General features: G+C 42.1%; 1 protein-coding gene across 2 annotated transcripts in view; it reads left to right on the top strand.

Moving 5' to 3' along the window:
* The window catches only part of MAMDC2 (MAM domain containing 2), a 104,995-nt gene that overhangs the window by 71,746 nt on the left and 13,865 nt on the right, over positions 1-19,384 (top strand). The window lies entirely within an intron of this gene.

Raw genomic sequence — 19,384 nt, 5'->3', positions numbered from 1 at the left:
AGTCCCAGTCCCTTTCATAGGCCCCTTTTAGCAAGGCCTACAGCCTGGGGTTTTACTAGGCTGGAGCTCCCCAGCTCCCTCTGCCCTTCCCCAGCACTGCTCCACCTCAGGTACCCTTCAACTCCCTGGCAGCCAGGTCCTTCTCTCTCAGAAGCTAGAGAGATTCTCTTCTGAGCTCCTGGACCACAGCCCTTTTTATAGGGCCAGCTATGGCCTGATTGAGGCATGGCCCCCAACTGTGGCTGCTTTTTCCAGCCACAGCCCTCTCCAGGGCTGCTTTAACCCCTTCAGGACCGGAGCAGGGTGGCCACCCCGCTACAAGAGGTGTGATTTCCAGCACTGGGAGGCTTATGCACACTAGTTCTGCTCAAGCGAGCATGTTAAATAGTAATGTGGCCATGGTGACAGCTCGGGATAGCCACCTGTGTGTGTACACAGAGGGTCAGGTGGGATTGTACTCAGGTGACTAGCTCAAGTTACTGACCATGCCACCAAACCTGCCCTGCTATATTTAGAGAGCTAGCTCAAACAGAGCTAGCATATATGTCTGCCCAAACTCTGAATCACATCTCCCAGCTGTAGTGTAGATATACCCTTGGAACATCATTGCAAATGGTGCAAAGGATTTTGGGGGACACTTCAGGAGGACCAGTTGCGAGCAGCTGAATGTTGGATCACAGTATGAAAAAAATGGATGACACTATTTTAGATTTTGAGAGTTTGATAGTAAACTTAAACAATGTTAATGCCTTTCTGATGCTTCTACAAGTGACTAGTAGTAGCAAGGAATTGAACTTCAGGAACAGTATGATAATGCAGAAGGAGACAGGCAGTCATAGATCCTGACCTACATTAATACTTTTACAGAGCTCCTTAAAACTTTAAGAGGTTGTGGTACAGACATGAAAATTTGACAAGATAAGATGCTGCTGTTTGAACCCTAAAATGGTGCTATCTTAACAAGTCTGCCACATGATATTGCCATTCTTTTTAGCAAACAGTCAATTTAATTCAATATAGCCCTGAATACGTGTGTGTGTGTGGGGGGGGGGCGGGAAGATGTGTGGTGTGTACACACAATGACTGTATGTCCAATTTCGTATGTGGGCTCCAGTCCCAGACAGGCACAGAGAGACATCTGCTTTATGCACCTACTAAATATCAGTTTGAGTATCCAAATGCAGGATTTCATGGGCTAACTTTGCTGATATTTTGAGGTCTCTGATTTCCTTGACTCCAGCCAATCTAATTTTAGGTCTGGAACTTTACAGAAACCATAGTGGTGAAATAGGTTTAGGACACCACTCCCTATGCAATAGATGAGAACAATACCCTGCTGCCTGGCACCAGTAGATCTGTCAGTGTGCTAATATGTCCATTCTCCTGACACGTAGCAGATAGACTTGCCTGTGATTGGCTCTGCTCCTTTCTTTGAGTAATACTGTGGAGTAGCTTTGTGTAACTGCAAAAGAGACTCCTCAGGGCATAAGTGCTGACTATTGAGAGGATATGTTTTTGCTACTACTCTTGTTCAAGGTACATACTAGGCTGTAAAACGTGTCTGTGAGGAGACATGGGTTATAGTTCCTTCAATATGTTGATGACATTTGCCAGGAGGCAAATGACCAGGCTAGTGTGATAGAATGGTATGTATGTAACTGGGGCCTGGATTAAGGCTAACTGGCTGAGGCTTCAAGCAGACAAGACTAAGATGACACTAGATGACAGGGAAGAAACTGTAAGATTTGCTGTGAGTTATATTAATGTTCTTAACTGAGGGAGCAAGCTGCCATTTGTTATGCAGGTTTGCAGTGCAAGGGTCTTCTGACAGGTGAGGCCAGCATAGTTTTTTCAGTCTGCACTAGATTAGGGGTATGCCCATCTTTTAGATGTAGATCTTGCTACTTATTTCTGTCTTTGCTCCCCTGAGAGTTGAGTACTGCAATGCACTATCCATATTATCAGACACACAGTACAATGGCTTCCCTCCTGGAGAGAGCACAAGCTCTACAAAACCATAAAGGAATCTTCTGCATTGAAATCTGCCTATTGTGAAACTTTCTACATAGGTTTTTAACTATGGTACTAACAAAGGTCTGGTCAGTAAATCTTTACCTGAGTAGTTCCTTCCTCTGCGAACAGTCCCATTAACCACTTGCATGGGACTACTTCAACTATTTATGTGAGTAAAAGAGTGCAGATTTTATTCTGTAGTGCTGTTAGTACAATCACTTCAAATGAGAGCTAAAACTTACTACTATGCATGTGTGAAACCCAACAAAAACATACACTGGACAGATTTTGAAGCTATGCGTAAGCTAACAGCATCTTAAAACATTCCTACAATGGGAAAATGTTTTTTCACCTTCCTGTAGTTAAATAGTTAAAGGTATTTCTTTTGTTTAAACTTTCTAGGGAAAATTTTTCCTTGGGCTGAGACCAAGCACACCCCAAAAGAAGAATTTAAAAATAATAATCTTATGAACATGTGAAAAGGGGTTTTTGTACTGAAAGTCTCAACCTTAACTACAGAATATCAGGCTGTGTCAGGTGACTGCTATAATTGCAAAGTCACAATAAATAGTAATGACATTCTTGTATGCATTTTCAGATTAATATGGAAAACAATGCAAAAATTCCATGAGAGATTTCAAATGGTGTGATGGGAAAATGGCTCCGATAATTTTCCTAGGACAATGGAAGAAATATATTCCCAGTTTGATTTCTTTAAATATGACTTACCTGGAAAATCTTTAGAAACTCATTTGATTTTTTTTTTTAAATTGTTTGGAAAGTTGTTTAATGCATTTAAAAATCTTCTTTTAAAAACTTGATTAGCAAATAAATAACCAAAATACAGTTTGTATGTATAATTTCCAGGATGTCTGTAGACAGGGTTAAACTGGCTGAGAAGCAATCAAGGGAGTATTCCTATCTTCCGTTGGACCTCCTGAAACCTGCAGGTGGGTGGGAGAAACCCAATATGCAATTGTAGGCTCAGGCTCCTTGGCCTCCTGGCACGTCTTAGGAGTTTCAGTGGCTGCCCAAAGAGGTTTTTGGATGGGAAAGTATCAATGGGAAAAGGAATAGATTTACATGGGGACACATCTCTCTGCAAGAGAAAGGACTAGAGGCTTACATCTTTTAAACAAAACCTTGGGTCTTCAGCAGTTCTTTGATCTGTATTCAGCTCAGTAGAGCAGTATTACAAGTTAATGACTTCTGAAACTAGACTTGTAATCAGCTAAATTTTTATACTGTGCAGTAGGTCTCAGCAATGTTATTCCTGTGAATTTAACGTTTATTTCTGTTTTCTCTGTGTTCCTCTCACAAGACTTTCTGAGCTGTGGAGAATACCTACTTTGAGGGTTTTATAATTGAGGAACTCTTTATCTAATTTACTTAAAATTGTGGAAAAAACCCTACCTGAGTGTAGACTCAGCCTACTCATTTTAAGGCTGATATGACTTTTTTGTTGACTGGAAGGCAAAGTTGCAACTTAGTTTCCACTATAAGCCCAATCTTAATGATGTAGTAGTTGTCATAAATAACGAAAAACAGAATATCTTAATTGTATAATGAATCCGCTGCTTTACAGCTTTCTCTATGGCTATATATAGTTTAGTTTTATAAATTCTCGATTAGACAAATAGCCTATTGAAGACAATACCTATAATGCCTTCACAAGGCATACGTATACATGTGTATAAATATTACACACACAAAACTACATTAAAAGAACTTTAAGGTTGCAAAGTCAAATACTCAAAAGTTAGAAAATGCCAAAATTAAGGTTGCCTCCGCAAGCTTAATTTGGCCTCCTTATGCATATGTATTAGAGTCTTTAATTACACAATCACATACTTTTTCTTTTGACAGGACCCCTGGCTCACTCAGGACACACGGTGAATGGTGCTCATTTACTGAGTAGCTATTCAATATTTTGTTCTTTATTATTCAGTGGATGGCCCTAGGCCTCATTTACTGGAAACTATTCAAAGCCTGCTATGAAGACAGAATTATTAATTTCCTCATGGGTTTTTCTCTGATGCTCATCACTATAGCATCTGAGTTCTTCACAAACATTAATGACTTTATTTTCATAACACCCTCGTGAGATGAGGGGATATTATCATCCCCATTTCATAGATGGTAAACTAAGGCACCAAGAGATTAAGGTCAAATGTATCCATTAAATTTGAGTGTCCAATCTGAGACACATAGGACTTGATTTTTCAGAGTACTTAACATTACATAGCACTTTGTGTTCAAGTTCTACAAGTTAGGTATCCAGAAAATGAGGATCACACTATTAGTGACTGCCTGTGATTATTTCTGGTTTAAGTGATTCCTCAACATCACACAGGAACTCTGTGTTAGAGGCAAGAATAGAATCCAGTTCTCCAGGGCAGTATTCAACTGCCTTACCCACGCACCTTCTAGCTTTTGCAACAAACAAAGCAGGGGCCCCACAGACATTTTCTTTTACTATACAATCCTGATTCATTCCCAGAGCAACTCCATTCTATGCACTGGATGATGCAGGGGTCACCCAGTGTGTCATCAAGTAATTAAAGACTGTACCATAATGCAGACACACAAAGAAGGCTAAATTAAGGTGGTATAGGCAACCTTAATTCTGGTGTTTCCTAACTTCTGAGTGGTAGGCTTTGGAACCTTTTACTGCTCTTTTTACACAATTTGTGTGTAATTTCCTAGTTTTTTTTAAAGCAAACTGAAGAAAAACTCCATTATGTAGCATCATATGGACACGTGGGTCATCAGCAGGGATGGAATTTTTAGATGCATCACACAGACCTCTGCCATTTGAACTAACAGATTAACTGATAACAATAGGTGGTTATCTTCTGTGTGGACCAGCTCTAGAGGAGGATTAGGCACACACTTTGCCAGTACATTTTCAGATATTTGCTGACAGCAGGGGAATGCTATGAGACACAGGAATCTTGGGTTCCATTCTAGGCTATAGAGGAAAGTACTTTGTGAGGTGTAGACTCTCTTTTTTAGCCCTTCCCTGCCCTCCTCCTGCCCAGTATGTGATCCTTTCTGTCTCATCCCCTCCAGCCTGTCACATCTCAGTCTTCTTTTCCTCATCCATAAGTCCTTGGACCAGCCTCCACTCCACAGGCTTCTCATTCTAGTTCCAGACTCCCTGTCCCAATCTTTCCTTCTCTTCCAGACCCAGTCTTCTTGCCCAGCCAGTCCCCAAAACCTGGCAGGGAAAATTTCAGCCCAAATGGTTAGAGTTTGGCAAAGTTATAAGTAACTGAAAACAGGGTCTTGTCTTATGGGATAATCTTATGGGGCAATCTTAATAATAGGCACTGTGACTAGCTCTGCATATTTTATTTATAAAATATCATAGTTGATGCATGTATGTTTTTGAGACAGAACAGGTCTAGAACTAGTTCTAGGAAGAACTTTTAAATGTACATGGTAATTTGCTTGATCAAGCTTTTGGTTGATGGATGTTACTTAATAGGTTGGCTAAGTAAGTGTCTGTGGAAATAGCAAACAGCCTCTGGTGATATAATCTCTTGGATGCCCCTTAATGGCAAATAAGGTCAGAGACTCAGATCTTTATTCTGTTTCTTTCTTTGGCCAGAGAATCTTGAAAGTTTTATAAAACTCCTATTGCCAGAAAATGATAGTTACAAAACGTTTGATTGCATATTTCCTTCATCTTTCTCCTCACTGTAAGGAATGATGTAGGGTTCAAACATTACTCCCCAAAACTTAAGGTACATTTTGAGATTTTTCTGATGAATTTTGGAGACAAAGTAGTATTTGTCGAAGCTAGTACTTGTCTCAGCCTAATAAAAGGCTCTCTACTTTTGAGGATCCTGGTTTGTATAATTTTTAATGGTTCTTTTTGAATTAGCAAACTGGAGTCTGGGAGTGGTTTGCTGGCTTGAATTCCGTGAGCAGGAAGCTTGCTGCTGTCCAGAAGGCATTTTGAAAGTATCACGCCAAAAGTTAGATGGATATGAGTCACCCAAGCAAGTCATAAATTTTAATATACATACTTCAAATAGAACACAAAGCTTATGTTGAATAATGTTAACAGATGGACTTAACCTCAGAAAAGGAAGGAACTTCAGTTGCCCTTTCTTACTCTGTCCTTAGCTCATGGTGTAAGTGCATATGGTTCTGTACATAAAAACTACCATTTTCAAATTTTACAATTCTTATGAACAAGTGTGAGGATGAGGAGGTCAGAGGGAAGATCCTGGCATTTATGGGCATGAATCAAACCCATCATCTATTAAGGTTTTGTTTATGGTAGCATGAAAAATGACATTGAGCTGTTTGGATTCTTTGAAATGCATTTCATTTTAGCGAAATTGACTCCAAATCTGTTATCTCAGTATTAATGTGACGGGGTGGATTAAATGTGGTGGGATGTGTGGGGGTGTGACGGTTAGGATTCACCTCCGTGGTGCCTTCTACTGGTTACCTCTGGGAATTAGCTCAGTTCATGGGGAGCACTCTCTGCTTGTGGTGTCCTGTCCATTGTCTGGACCCGTGTTGCTCCCTGCTTGGCGGCCCTCCAGCAGTGCCCTCTAGTCCATCAGGGGGTGGGGTAGCAACAGTCCTTGCACTGGCCTCTGACCAACCACAACCTCGAAAGTCTAGCCCCTTGTTTCAAGGGCTAGTTGCCCTTTGTTTCAGCCACCCTACTGCATGGCCAGGTGCAGTACAAAGGGAAAGTGGGGGGACCCAGGGCCACCCACTACTCTGGGTCCCAACCCAGGGACCCTTTAGTGGCAGCCTCCCTGCTCTCCTTCTCTCCCCTTGTCCATCTGTCCCTGGACAACTTCACCTTTGGCCTCTTTGCACTGGCTAAGCCCTTCCCTCAGGGCCTGCAGCCTGGCAGGTAGCAGCTGGAGTTCCCTTCTACTCCCCTGAGTCTGCCCAGCACTCAGCTGTCCCAGGTGCTGGTCTCCTGCTCTGGAGACAGACCTTCCTCCATGAAGGTCTGGGACTGGCTGCCTGCTGCTCTTCTGGGCAGTATTTATGTATAACCCAGCTGAGCCCTGATTGGCTGTCTCCAGTCTCGGCCCTGATTGGCTCTCAGTAAGCCCTCTCCTGATTGCTGCTGGCCTGCACAGCCTCTCTGGCCTACTCTAGCCCCCTCTCACGTGGGGGTGGGACAGCCATCCCCCGCACAGTAGGTAAATCCACTTAAAACAAATGCATTCCAAACATGTGCAACACAACTTGAATTTACATTTGTGTGCATGTAACCATGGAAAAAATATTTTATTTAACATAGAATAAACTCTACATCCCGAGATTAAGTTGAAGCTTTTGAACTCAAGTTAACCTACTCACCTCAATTCTGCCCGGTTAAAGCAGTGCTGCTAGGACTGATAGAACATTCCAAACCTCGGAGCAGTTTTCGAAAGCTAACATTTAATATTATCTAGCCATTCACACAGGGTTTTATCATAGTACCCATCCCTGTAGTATCTGAGTGTGTCTCATGGATTTAAAACCAAACTCACCAAACAGTAACCTAATTCTCCCCCTCCCCCAGCATAGCAGAGACCACTTTGAGTTTTTATTTTCTTCATCTTCTCACCTTTCCTCCCCGCCCCCTTCTTTCTTGTCTTCATTTCTGCTCTTCTTCCTTCTTCACGCTTCATCATAGTTGGTTTTAGTTATAGTTGTGGGAAAGCAAAAGCAAACAGGTAAGTTTCATACACCATTGTGAGGGCAGTGAATTTAGCGATCATTCTATTCTCCAGGAATGAATTCTAAAACCTTGTCCTTATTGCTGAGTTTCAACAGGCCTGCCATCTCAAGGGCACCCCCTCATGGCCTCAGGGCAGCCCTGCAAGCAGTCCCCCCACCTCAGTTTTCTCTTTCAAGGTGTTTCTTCAATAACTCTCAAACCCTTTTGTCCATTCACAGCCCTTCTCAGATTCTACTTTATTAAATTAACAAACATTCAAGACAATTTTCAAGTCCATCTATTTACCTCCTTATTAGGTCTGTTCCAGGTCTTTCCTGCTGGTAGTCTCAGTCCCTGAGTTCCAAGTTTCTCTACTGGAGCCCAGGGCTGCCGGGGGGCAAGAGGGGGGCAAGTGAGGGTCCCCAGAAAGGTCCCCATGAGAATATAGTATTCTATAATATTGCAACTTTTTTTATGGAATGGGCCCCCGAAATTGCTTTGCTTCAGGCCTCCTGAATCCTCTGGGCGGTCCTGCTCGAGCCTAGTCACTTCCAGCAGCCTCTGTACTTCATTCTGTTCTCCCTGAGAACTCTTCCTCTACCCCTTTTTGCTACTCATTTTATAAGGGAATCAGCAGATCCCTCCTCAGGTGTTGCCCCCTTGGTAATCATGGTTGGTTGGCCCCAGACCTCTAGCCCTTAAGGGGCAAGCCACACTGTTTCACTGAGAAATCCCTGTCTCCCACTTTCATGAGCTTCACCCTTTAAGTTGATGGGAACATAGATTCATTCCTTAGAAACACAACTACTAGGGGAGATCATTAACACGGAAAAAGAGAGAGGGAGATTCTCTCTTACATACCTTGGACAAGTTCCACAGATGTGTTTGAAGACTGGAACTGAGATTTTAAACCTGACCTGGTATGCTATGGGGAGACAGTGTAGAACACACAGCATCAAGCTGATGCTCACTTGGTGGCTGATGTTGCTGATCGGCTGGGCTGTTGCATTCTGGGTTAACAAAGTTTATCAAGGTTTTGTATATCTGAATATGGCGAGTTGAAATAATCCAATCTTGGAAGTCATGAAAGCATGGACAATCACGGCCAAATCACCATTTATAAAGGGCAGTTCTCCAGCCAACATCAAGTGAAAGAGGGCATAAAGCCTTATGACTACCTAACATGTAACTCCCATGAAGTCTCTGAGCTGGAAGGGTGATGGCTGTTTCATGAGGACTTGTGGGTGTGCAACTTAAAGCAGCAGGGAAACTAACCTCACCCCAAAACCAAAGAAAATAGTCCTAAAACGTCAGCTATTGAAAATCCCATTTTGAGAATTCATGGTTAAAATTTCAAATAACATAAGATTTCTCAAAATATGGTGATCAGTATTTGATATCCACTTTTCTGTGACATTTGATATCCACTTTTGAAAATAACACCTTAGAAAAGCTGTTAAAGAAAATAATCATTTAAAAACTTAGGAAATATAAATCCTCCTATACTCATCCCAGCAGCTAGATGAAGATTGAATATTTTATACCCATTATGCCAACCTACTTGTTCTGCACAACTTAACTGACATTTATTTGCTTGCTCAGTTTTGTTCTCTGCACTTAATATTGCTTTCCAAGAGGTTCTGTGTGTGTCTAAAACAGCTTGTGATATTATCATGTTAATGATGTGGCCAGAGATATATGACTAAACCTCCCCCTGCGTGCCCTCCCCCCAAAAATCTAAGAACCAAACAGTTTCATTAAGGAGGGAACAAACTTATAATAGAATATGGGAAATCTAGCAGGGCTCTGGGGGACTCATAACATGTCACTAGTCTATTTACTTTTCCTTACAGACAGCATTCTCTCCTAGATAATGTAATCCATTGAATATAGATGTGGCAGTGGCTCTAAAGTCTGTGGCTTTAATTTGTTCTGTGAGCTTCCCATTTTCCTTCTTCATTCTGCAATCTATTTGTACTTGGACAGAAGTGCATTTCAGAAATATTTGTCCAAATGTTACTAGCTGATGTTACCAGGCTTTCCCAAGTCAATATGCGCCAGCTTTTCAGATCTATTTCTTTTGCTCTTTACAATCCATAGCATTTACATACACAGTTTATCTGAGTAATCTGTAATGTGAGAAAGTTGCACTGATTTAACCTAGTGTGATTTTTAAGCCAAGTGGTTAAACTGTGGACATTCTTATTTTAGTTTGAGTGACTTATTTCAGTTAAGCATATATCAATTTCTATCAATTTAGCTAATCAAAATAAACCTGGGCTAAACTGAAATAAAGCTATTTGCACCAGTTCGATTAAAAACCTATTAAAGTTAAACTGGCACAACTTCCTCAGTGTAGACAAGCCTTGAGCCAATTAGCATGATTCTCCCCTTTGCTATACGAGTTTTATGCTAGTGAAACTTTATCTTAACATAGTTACACTTGCGTAAAAACAGTGTGATAGAGTGAAAAATCAGGCCCAACCTTTTGTTTTGTGAAAACGTTATGAACTGGCTCATTACACCTTAGCACATTTTTATTTGTATCGGAATGCAATATTTGGATTTGGCAAGATTATTAATATCTCTTTGCACTATGTCAAGTTTATAATTTTTCCTACTAATGTAAGGCCCATCCCAACTCTCCTCATAGTCAATGGCAGGCTTTCCGTTGACTTCAGTGGAATTGAGCTTAAGGGACCTACTCATGCAAGATGTTGAGTGTGTGCGGTGAGGGGCTGAACTGTCTCATCTAGACTTCAGTGGGAATTAAGGGCATTCTGCGCCCTCCAGAATGTGCTCAGCACTTCTCAGGACTGGCCCTTCAGCAGAATGAAATAATTCGTACTTTCTTTGCTAATTTAACGTTTTTTCAGCACTTGGAGGTTCTGTTTTAAAAATTGAGACTAAATGCCACATATTTTAAATAAGTGTGAAGAATTCAAAGTTTTAAAACAAAAACATCTTTTTCTTGCTCATAGTCTTGAGGTTTACAATATTTTTTTTTAAAAAATCCCTGATAATTTTTGAAATCCTTGGTTCAGATTTCTTTGATGGATTTGAGTTTAACAGCCATTCACATGCCATTATTTTCACAGAGTACATTGCACAGCAGTGTGTTTTCCAAAGTCTAAGCGGTGGTCAGCGACAAAGTCATCAGCTTGGGGGACTGACACTAGGGAAACTTATTGCTGGGTAGTGAGAGGGAGTGCTCAGCAGCAACATAATTGAAAACATCTGAAAGTTATTTTCAAATTCACAAAAGTGTACAGTAGTGTATAGTACAATTGCATTTTACAGCACTAAAATTTCTGGGTTTTTTTTAGGCTCTGATCAAATAGTCAGCTCTACTGCAGGTTAAACTGCATGTCAGTCTCTGGCAACATAACCTGCTTACAGGGCACAGTTTACCAACCCATCCTCAGATTGGGCCAGTGCCTCAGTTTCCTGCCTGATTGGGTGGTCTAGCTCTTTACCTGAACCAAAGCTCTCCTTTCTGAGGTAAACAAACAGTGCAAAAGGAAAAACCCAGCTTCCTATGCTACATCATGATCTGGCTGGATTTTCTTCCTGTTTCTCAGAGCTTTGCCCTTTTCATGCAGGGCTCCCGAATGGTCCTTTGCCTAGCTCCTCTTTAGGCTTAAGGCTTCTTTTGCAGGCTTCTATGTCAAGTGCTTTCTCCTTTGAAAGGTCAGGGTTACTGCCTGTTCCTCCTTGGCAAAGAGACTTACAGCAGGTCCTCCCATTTCCCCACCCCCTCTAGGAGCAGGTAGACTTCATATATACAGATTTCACCCTCAATCCTCCTGGTACAGGTACAGAAAAAGAGAACGGGGAATCGTTCAACCTAACTCAATATTACCTGTGAACTAAAACCCAACTCTGTATCATGCAGAGATGAGTTTTGAATCATCATTGAAAATTACTTGCATGCTTGTGTTTTCTATTTAATATGAATATGTTGTTGTCTTCTGTACCAATTACTGTTATGTGGCTGATAAATTACAAGACTTGATCATCGATTTTTGATGCTGTAGACTAAGGAAATTAAGTAAGCACTGGAACATAAATCAAACATGCTTCGAGAAACTGATGCAAAGATTTGTAAACAGATGCTTGAATAATGTCCTGGGCATCTCCCATTAGTCACTGCAAAATGCAGAGGTAAAGGAGGAAAGCACTTTTTAACTTCAAGAATATTGGCAACAACTGACTGCATCCAATAATGTTTCCTAATTTAACCGCCAGGATATCACACACAAACTCAAGAGGTATTTTAATAATTCTAGACTGAAATAATAAATATATTCATCCTCTGTCATGTTAAATAAAGAAAACATGAGCTGAGCACTTTGCCCTTTTTCTCTCTTCTATCGCATGCATTAATTCACTGGGGATTGTGTATGGAAGAATTACCCTGTGAAAAGAAATTAAGTCAAAATTAATATAAATGTAAATATTGCAAAGCTCAAATCTGATCACACTCAGTCATCATCTAGGTCAGTGGCCTCCAACCTTTTTATGCCCAAGATCACTTTTTGAATCTAGGGGAAGGGGTGGGATAGATCGTGGGTTTCCCTAAGGCACTGCCCCTTCCCCAAACCCTCACCCTGCTCACTCTATCACTCCCCTCTCTCTGTTTCTCACTTTTCCCCACCCTCACTCACTTTTGCCAGGCTGGGGCAGGGAGTTGACATTCTGGAGGGGGTGCAGGCTCTGGGCTGGGGCTGAGGGCATAGGCGCCGACTTCTGCTCCTGCTGGTGGGTGCTTGACCCCTCCTTGCCCCCAGCCCCACCCCCTCCCACCCCAACCCAAATCTTCCCCTTCCCTGCCCCTATTCCAACTCCTTTTCCAAATCCCTGCCCTGGCCCTGCCTACTCCCCTGAGCGTGCCAGGTTCCCACTCCTACTCCTCCCTCCCAGCACATCGCCAAAGAGCTGTTTGGCGGTGGCTGGGTGGGAAGCGCTGGGAGGTAGATGGAGGAGCGGGGACATAATGCCCTTGGAAGGGGGGAGCTTGGCAGCCAGTGGGTGCAGAGCACCCACTAATTTTTCTCCATGGGTGCTTCAGCCCCAGAGCACCCACAGAGTCAGCGCCTGTGGCTGAGGGGTTTGCAGTGTGGGAGAGGGCTCTAGGCTGAGCCTGGACAGGGGCTTGGGGTGCAGGAGTGGGTGAAGGGTGCAAGCTCTAGGAGGGAATTTGCATGCAGGAGGGGGCTATGGACTGGGGCAGACTGGGTGCAGGAAGGGGCCAATGCGCCCCTAGGGCGGGAGCAGGTGGCTCCGTGCACTGCCCCTCTCTGCAAGCATCACCCCTGCAGCTCTCCCAGCCAATGGGAGTGCGGGGGGGCAGTGCTTGCAGGCAGGAGCAGCGTGCAGAGGGAGACCTCCTTCCCTCCCACTCCTGGGGCAAAGGAGCTGTGCTGGCCGCTTCCGGGAACAGCATGGGGCCGGGGTAGGCAGGGAATCTGCCTTAGGGGCAACCACACTGCACCGCTGGAGATTGTGATTGACTGGGAGATCCTCTAGGATCGGCTAGTCGATCGTGACGATTGATTAGTGACCACTGATCTAGGTGCAGTATGAAGGACAGATTTAGAGGCCAAACCTGAAATGAAAATAAGCAAAAGACTGAAAAACTACTGATACCATCCAACTGACAGGTGAGCTGCAAGCAGGCTTAAATGGGCAAAATTACAATTAAAGACGTTAGGGACAAATAAGGGGTATATATATTTGATCTGCTAAAGAAAAATGTCTTCTACCCCATTCCTCACAATGGCACAAGGAATGTAACTAAAGGAAGGTTTCAGAAACACGGAATTAGTCAAGAGAACACCAGACAACTTCACACACTGCATTATGCTACTTCTGTGTTGGAATATACACTTTTCCTGAGCATTAGCCAGCAAAGTAGCCATGGAAACATTAAGCCACGTGGCAGGAGCATGTCACTCACTACTTCAAAAACCAACGGTAGAATTTAGCAGGGTTAAAGGTACACATAGAGACACTGGGACAGAACTGCACATTTGATAGTCTTTGTTGCTTGGTAAAGCTAAAAGGCTGAACTAAAATGAATGGATCTTTTGGGGGAATTGTTGAGTACTTGGCCAGTCAAGGATTTAACTGAATAATACCTATTGTAAAAGCATTACATCATGCTGCTTTCTGTGAGATCTAATGGGTAACTGTATATCGAAAAATATAATTAATGCCAGTCAGCATGGTTTCATGGAAGGTCTTGTCAAACAAACGTGCTGTCTCTTTTTGACAGGATTACAGGTTTGGTTGATAAGGGCAACTGTTTTGATACAGGATAATTAGATTTCTCCAAGGCATTTGAGCTAGTACCACATGACATTTTGATTAAAAATTTGCATTTATATGGAATTAACAGGGCACACATTAGATAGATTAAAAACCGGCTCACTGACAGATATTAAAATGTAGTTGTTACTGAAGAATATCGACGAGCAGGGCTGTTTCTAATGGGTTCCCCGAGGATCAGTTCTTGGTCCAGTACTATTTAATGTTTTTATTAATGACCTAGACGATGATAGAAAATCTTTGCTGGTAAAGTTTGCAGACAACACAAAGATTGGTGGGGTAGTAAATAATGAGGAAGATGGGTTACTCTTACAGAGTAATCTGAATTGCCTGGTTAAGTGGTCACAATTCAACAAAATGTCTCTTAAAAGAACCAAATGCAAAGTAATACATCTGGGAATCAAGAATGCAGGTTATACCTGTAGGAGATGAGACTCTATCTTGGAAAACAGTGACTCAGGGAAGGACTTGGGGATCGTCAAAGAAAAGTATCTTAATATGCATGCAATGCTCTGGCAAAAAGGGTTAATTGTGGATGTGAAAAAGGGGATTACCAAGGGAGGTGCTCTTGTCTCTCTACAAAGCATTGGTAAGACCACTGCTAGAATACTGTGTCCAGTTATTGTGTCTGCAGTTGAAGAGGGATGTGGAAATACTAGTCAGTTTAAAGGAGGGCCATAAAAGTGAGTCAGGTCCTGGAAAACAAACCTGATGCAGTGAGGCTTAAGAAACTCCCAGTATTCAGCTTATCAAAGAAAAGGTAGCGTGGGGCCTTGATTGCTGTGTATAGGTGCTTACACACAGAAAAGAGATCTGAGCATAAGAGTGGGGTGGGGATTTCAACCTTGATGACTAAAGCATACCAAGATCTGATAGCTGGAAGTTGAAGTTAAATAAATTTATCCTTGAAATAAGATGCAATTTTGTAGCATCCTTTGGAAGGGAATTAAACTTTGAAACAGTTTACCAGGGAAGGCAGTGGACTCACCATTGCTTGGAATTTTTAAAACAAGATTACGCTTTTTAAAAAAAGATACACCTTAATTCATATTCTGGGAGAAATTGTACAGATTATGTATGTGGGGGTGGGGAGTAGGCTGGATGATCCCTTCTGGCCTTGAGCATCTGAATCTAGAGTCCCTCTGTTCATCCCCTTGTTTTATGGGCCACGGGGAGAACAAGATTGCTTGCATTGCCCTCATCGTTCTCTTAACACTTGCAGCTCTGTATTAAGACAATGATTATAATCAAATCTCACGCTTCAGGGCATTAGCCTGTTGCCTGCAGAGGTCAGGACGAATTTTTCCCCCCAGTGCACAATTGGCAGATGTATTCTGAGGAAGTAGTAGGAGTGGGCTTTGCCTTCCTCTGAAGTGGCAGAGCGTGGCCACACTTAGAGATGGATGATAGGGCAAGTGTTCTGAGGTGGTACAGAGAATCCTCTTCCTAGACGCCTGGCTTTTTTGTCTTGCTGACATGCTCAGCATCATATTCATTATCAGATTTGGGGTCAGGAAGGAATCCTGCTCTGATTGAAGTCAATGGAAAAATTTAATTGGGCACAGCTTTAGGCCCAAAGTGTTGAAACATTGTTTCACTATTAAGAATTGTAAAATCTGGACTCATCCATTCACATGCCACTTTCTTGAAGTTGGAACTTGGGGGGCTTATGAAAATACCATCTCTGTAGCGAAAAGTCATCCACACTGAACTTTTTATTTTATAGTGAAAGATGTTAACATATGCCATAGTGGTTATATGTGTCATTGTGTCAATTATTCCAAGGCACTGCATTTTTAATGAATAGATTGTGCTTTTTTCTTGAGAATTGTCTTATCATTTGTTTAATCATATTAAGATGAAAACTTTATCTCTCCATAGCAAAAGGTTTCAAAAACGTGATTGGAAAGAGACTGGAACCCTGCTCTAGTCCACTATACACTGAGCTGTTGTGAACACTTGTGATGCCCCACAACTATGTGTTTCACAAAATAAACAATCTGTAGTGCTGGGACTACAGGTGTTGAATATAAAATGCTTTTAAACAGTAAAAATTGCTTAATGCCAGGCAACTGAATTCATGTATTCTTTAAAGATTTAAGTTTGGTTATTTGACTGTTCATAATGCATTTGCAGGTTTTAATAAATATTACATGGTTAAGCAACTTGACACTACGCTGTTTAACTACTATATTAGCAGGTACCACAGGTCCTGTTAAAGACAGTGAAAAGTGATTAAAAGTATATACATGGTTTTTTTTATAACAACTAATTTTCAGCATAAGCCAAAAATTGTAAGTGAGCAGGGAACTTCAAATGTGCAGCTGAGGGATTAACAGTTTGTACTGGAGTGTGAATCAGCCATGAGAAACATACCTAGCCACTAAGTCATGGCCTCATCACAATAGAATAGCTTTGAAAAGTTTCCCAAAAATGATTGAAGCAAATTACTTCTGTTACGGTCAGATACACAATTTTTATTATTTGCCCATCTACTGCTTTGCAGCAATACGTACAGCAAATAAGCTTTGTATTTTTTTGATTAATTCAAATAGATCTGCACCAGCCTTGATCCGAGGGCAATCAGGAATCTCACATTGTTTCAGTGGTTCTTTTGCATTCTGTTTGCTGTATTGATTGCAGATTACATACTTGAATACTTTATTTTTCATGGCAGAATTCATGCCTGGCCAAAATAGGACATCTTGGACTCCTCTTACACTTCTCGGTATCTAGATGGGCGCTATGGAGTACGCTTAGCATTTTCAACCTCTGGCAGCATAGTAATATGATCTGGTTTGTAGAGAATCCCATTTTATGGAGCAATTTAATTTCTATAAGCCCAGTACTGTATGTCTTTATTTTTGAAGCATACCTGGGCCTTTTCTGGTGGCCATCCCATAGCGTTTAAAAAAAGTAAACGTTTAAACTATTAAAATGGTACCGGTTAAATGTTTAACCATTAGGCTCCACTGCTGCCCTGTGCATCTGGGGTCCTGGCTGCTACCGTGTGAGCCTGGGGCTCTCCTGCCACCCCAAACCAGGGACTCTGTTGCTGGCCCGGCATCCGGAGTCCCATCTGCCGGCCCCACAATGGGGACTCCATTGCCGCCCCATACCAGGGCACAGGGCTGGCAGCCGGGATCTTGGGCACGAGTCAGCAGCCAGGACCCTGGGGGTGGGGCCGGCAGCTGGGACCTGTGGCTACCAGCTGGGACCCAGGGCGTGAGGGGGAGGGTGCAGCAGCTAGGACCATGGGCAGGGGTATGGGGCAGCGTGACAGCCGGGATCCTGCAGCAGAGTTTAAATGTTAACTGGAATACCTTACCAATAAGACTCATCCTTATCGGTTAACCTGTTAACATTTTACATCCCTGGTGCATCCATAACATTGTTTTAATTCCCAATGGCTTTATTCTTGCCAATCGTGCCAGTGCAATATTTGTACTGTCCTCAAGCAGCATTCTCACTGGAACACTCAGCATGGGTGCAAGGTGCAACTGTGCGTGCATGCGTGTGTGTGTGTGAGAGAGAGAGAGAGAGAAGGCTGGGGGGAAGGCTGTAGAATGGGGCTACAAGGGCTCAGAAGGAATCCTTGTTCCCCTAGCTTGTTGCCCCAATCCCCCATTCTCTTATTTTGCCCCCAAGCTTTTCCCTTTTGATCCATGTTGTTCAGAGAGCAAAGACACAGCAGTACACTGTCCCTCCCAGCCTGCTTGGCCATTTTGTCTCCCGTACCATTCTCTTAACTCCATCCCAGCTGCTGCCACTTCCTCTTCACACTCTGGCACCATTCTAGCCAGGCACCTGCAGCTCTCAGAGTGGAGAAGAAATCTCCCTGGCCTCAGTGCTGAAATCACAGCAGCCCCCGATGGTCAGGAGAAGTTAGTGGAGGAGAAACCTTGCTCTGTGCTTGCTGCTGTGATGGGCATGTGAGAGCAACTTTAGTTGGTGCTGGAAGAAGCATACAAAGACTAACAGAAAATCCCATGCAGCAGTTTATATTTTCTTATTTTCAAGACTATAAATAAAAAAGTAAGAGAAGAGTTTTAGACCCTAGGACTGGGGACTGTCTCCATAGTATGAAAGAGCTGGCACTAAAACATTTTCATCTGAGGAGTCCCTCTTTTGTAATAGCATACAAAGACTGTTGCTAAGTTGTTGAATGTACCAAGTACATCCATTCCACTAATGGAATGTTAATGTATCACAGCTGCACATGTCATTCAGGATATTCCCCCAGAATCATGTTTCTCTTTAGGAGAAAATGCCCCTTTAATGTTTGAAACTTGTTACACAAGTAAACAGGCTTTGTGCGTGGGATCTGCTGATATGCAGGAGTTGTGAAGGATTGTATTCATCCTCCCAATGCACAGGCATTGTGTGAAACAGCCAGTCAGCATTTCTACAGTTGCTATTATGGTCCCTGAGTTGTTTGTAATAAGAGCTGCAACCCCTCTTAGTTGATAGTTTGTGATCATTGGATTTATGTAATTATAGACCAACTAGTCATACCCCTTTCCCCATCTAATCCCCACCTCTGCACTGGCCTATGAGAAGTAAGTGAAGAGTCCATTCAGAAGGATGTGGAGTCCCCTTCTCTGCCTGCTCTACAGCAACCTTCTGGAAACACCAGCTTCCCTGCATTGAGGCCCGCTTCTGCCCCTGAATTGCTGGCTAAATGCACCAGAGCATTGTGTACACAATCCAGAGAATTCAAAATCCCAGTGCTCTAGAGTGACATGTACAGTCACTATAATACTGTACATGTACAGTCTAGTATTCAGTTTGCATGAAACCAAACTGAATGCTAGACTTTTAGACTGTAAAACCAGAATACCGTATGTAATTTTTCAGTTTATCAGAGTTGAATGTAATCATAAAAAGCTTCTGTTCTTGGCTATATTATATTATCTCATTTTCAGAAATTGTAGAATAACATGGATCTTGTCAAACCTGTAATATGCCTTTTTGCCCATATTTGATTCAACTCTAACCATTCTTGGGGTGAAAATTTTCTTTTAGTTTAATAGAAAACAATCTAAAATTGTACTGGTTTTTTTGCAGAGGAAATTTAATGAAGTGAGATCCAAGATTAGACATTTTCATTTTCCTATATTAATAAAGATGTGTGCCTTAATAAAATAACAGTGTATGGAGAGAACTTAAATTAGTGGCATCTATTTTTAGACTGATCATTAGCTTTAAAAAATTAAATGAAGAAAAATGATTCTATTGGTACTGTCGGATATTTTTATGTCTAAAAATCAGTTAATTTAAATGTTTTAATCACATTGATATGACAAGAATTATTGGGAAAAAATGTTCAGCACTTAAATTATTAATGCACCAAGA

The sequence above is a fragment of the Gopherus evgoodei genome, chromosome 6 (assembly GCF_007399415.2).
Source record: "Gopherus evgoodei ecotype Sinaloan lineage chromosome 6, rGopEvg1_v1.p, whole genome shotgun sequence".
NCBI lineage: Eukaryota > Metazoa > Chordata > Testudines > Testudinidae > Gopherus > Gopherus evgoodei.
The sequence above is the reverse complement of the archived record's forward strand: the minus strand, read 5'-3'. Positions and strand labels throughout refer to the sequence as shown.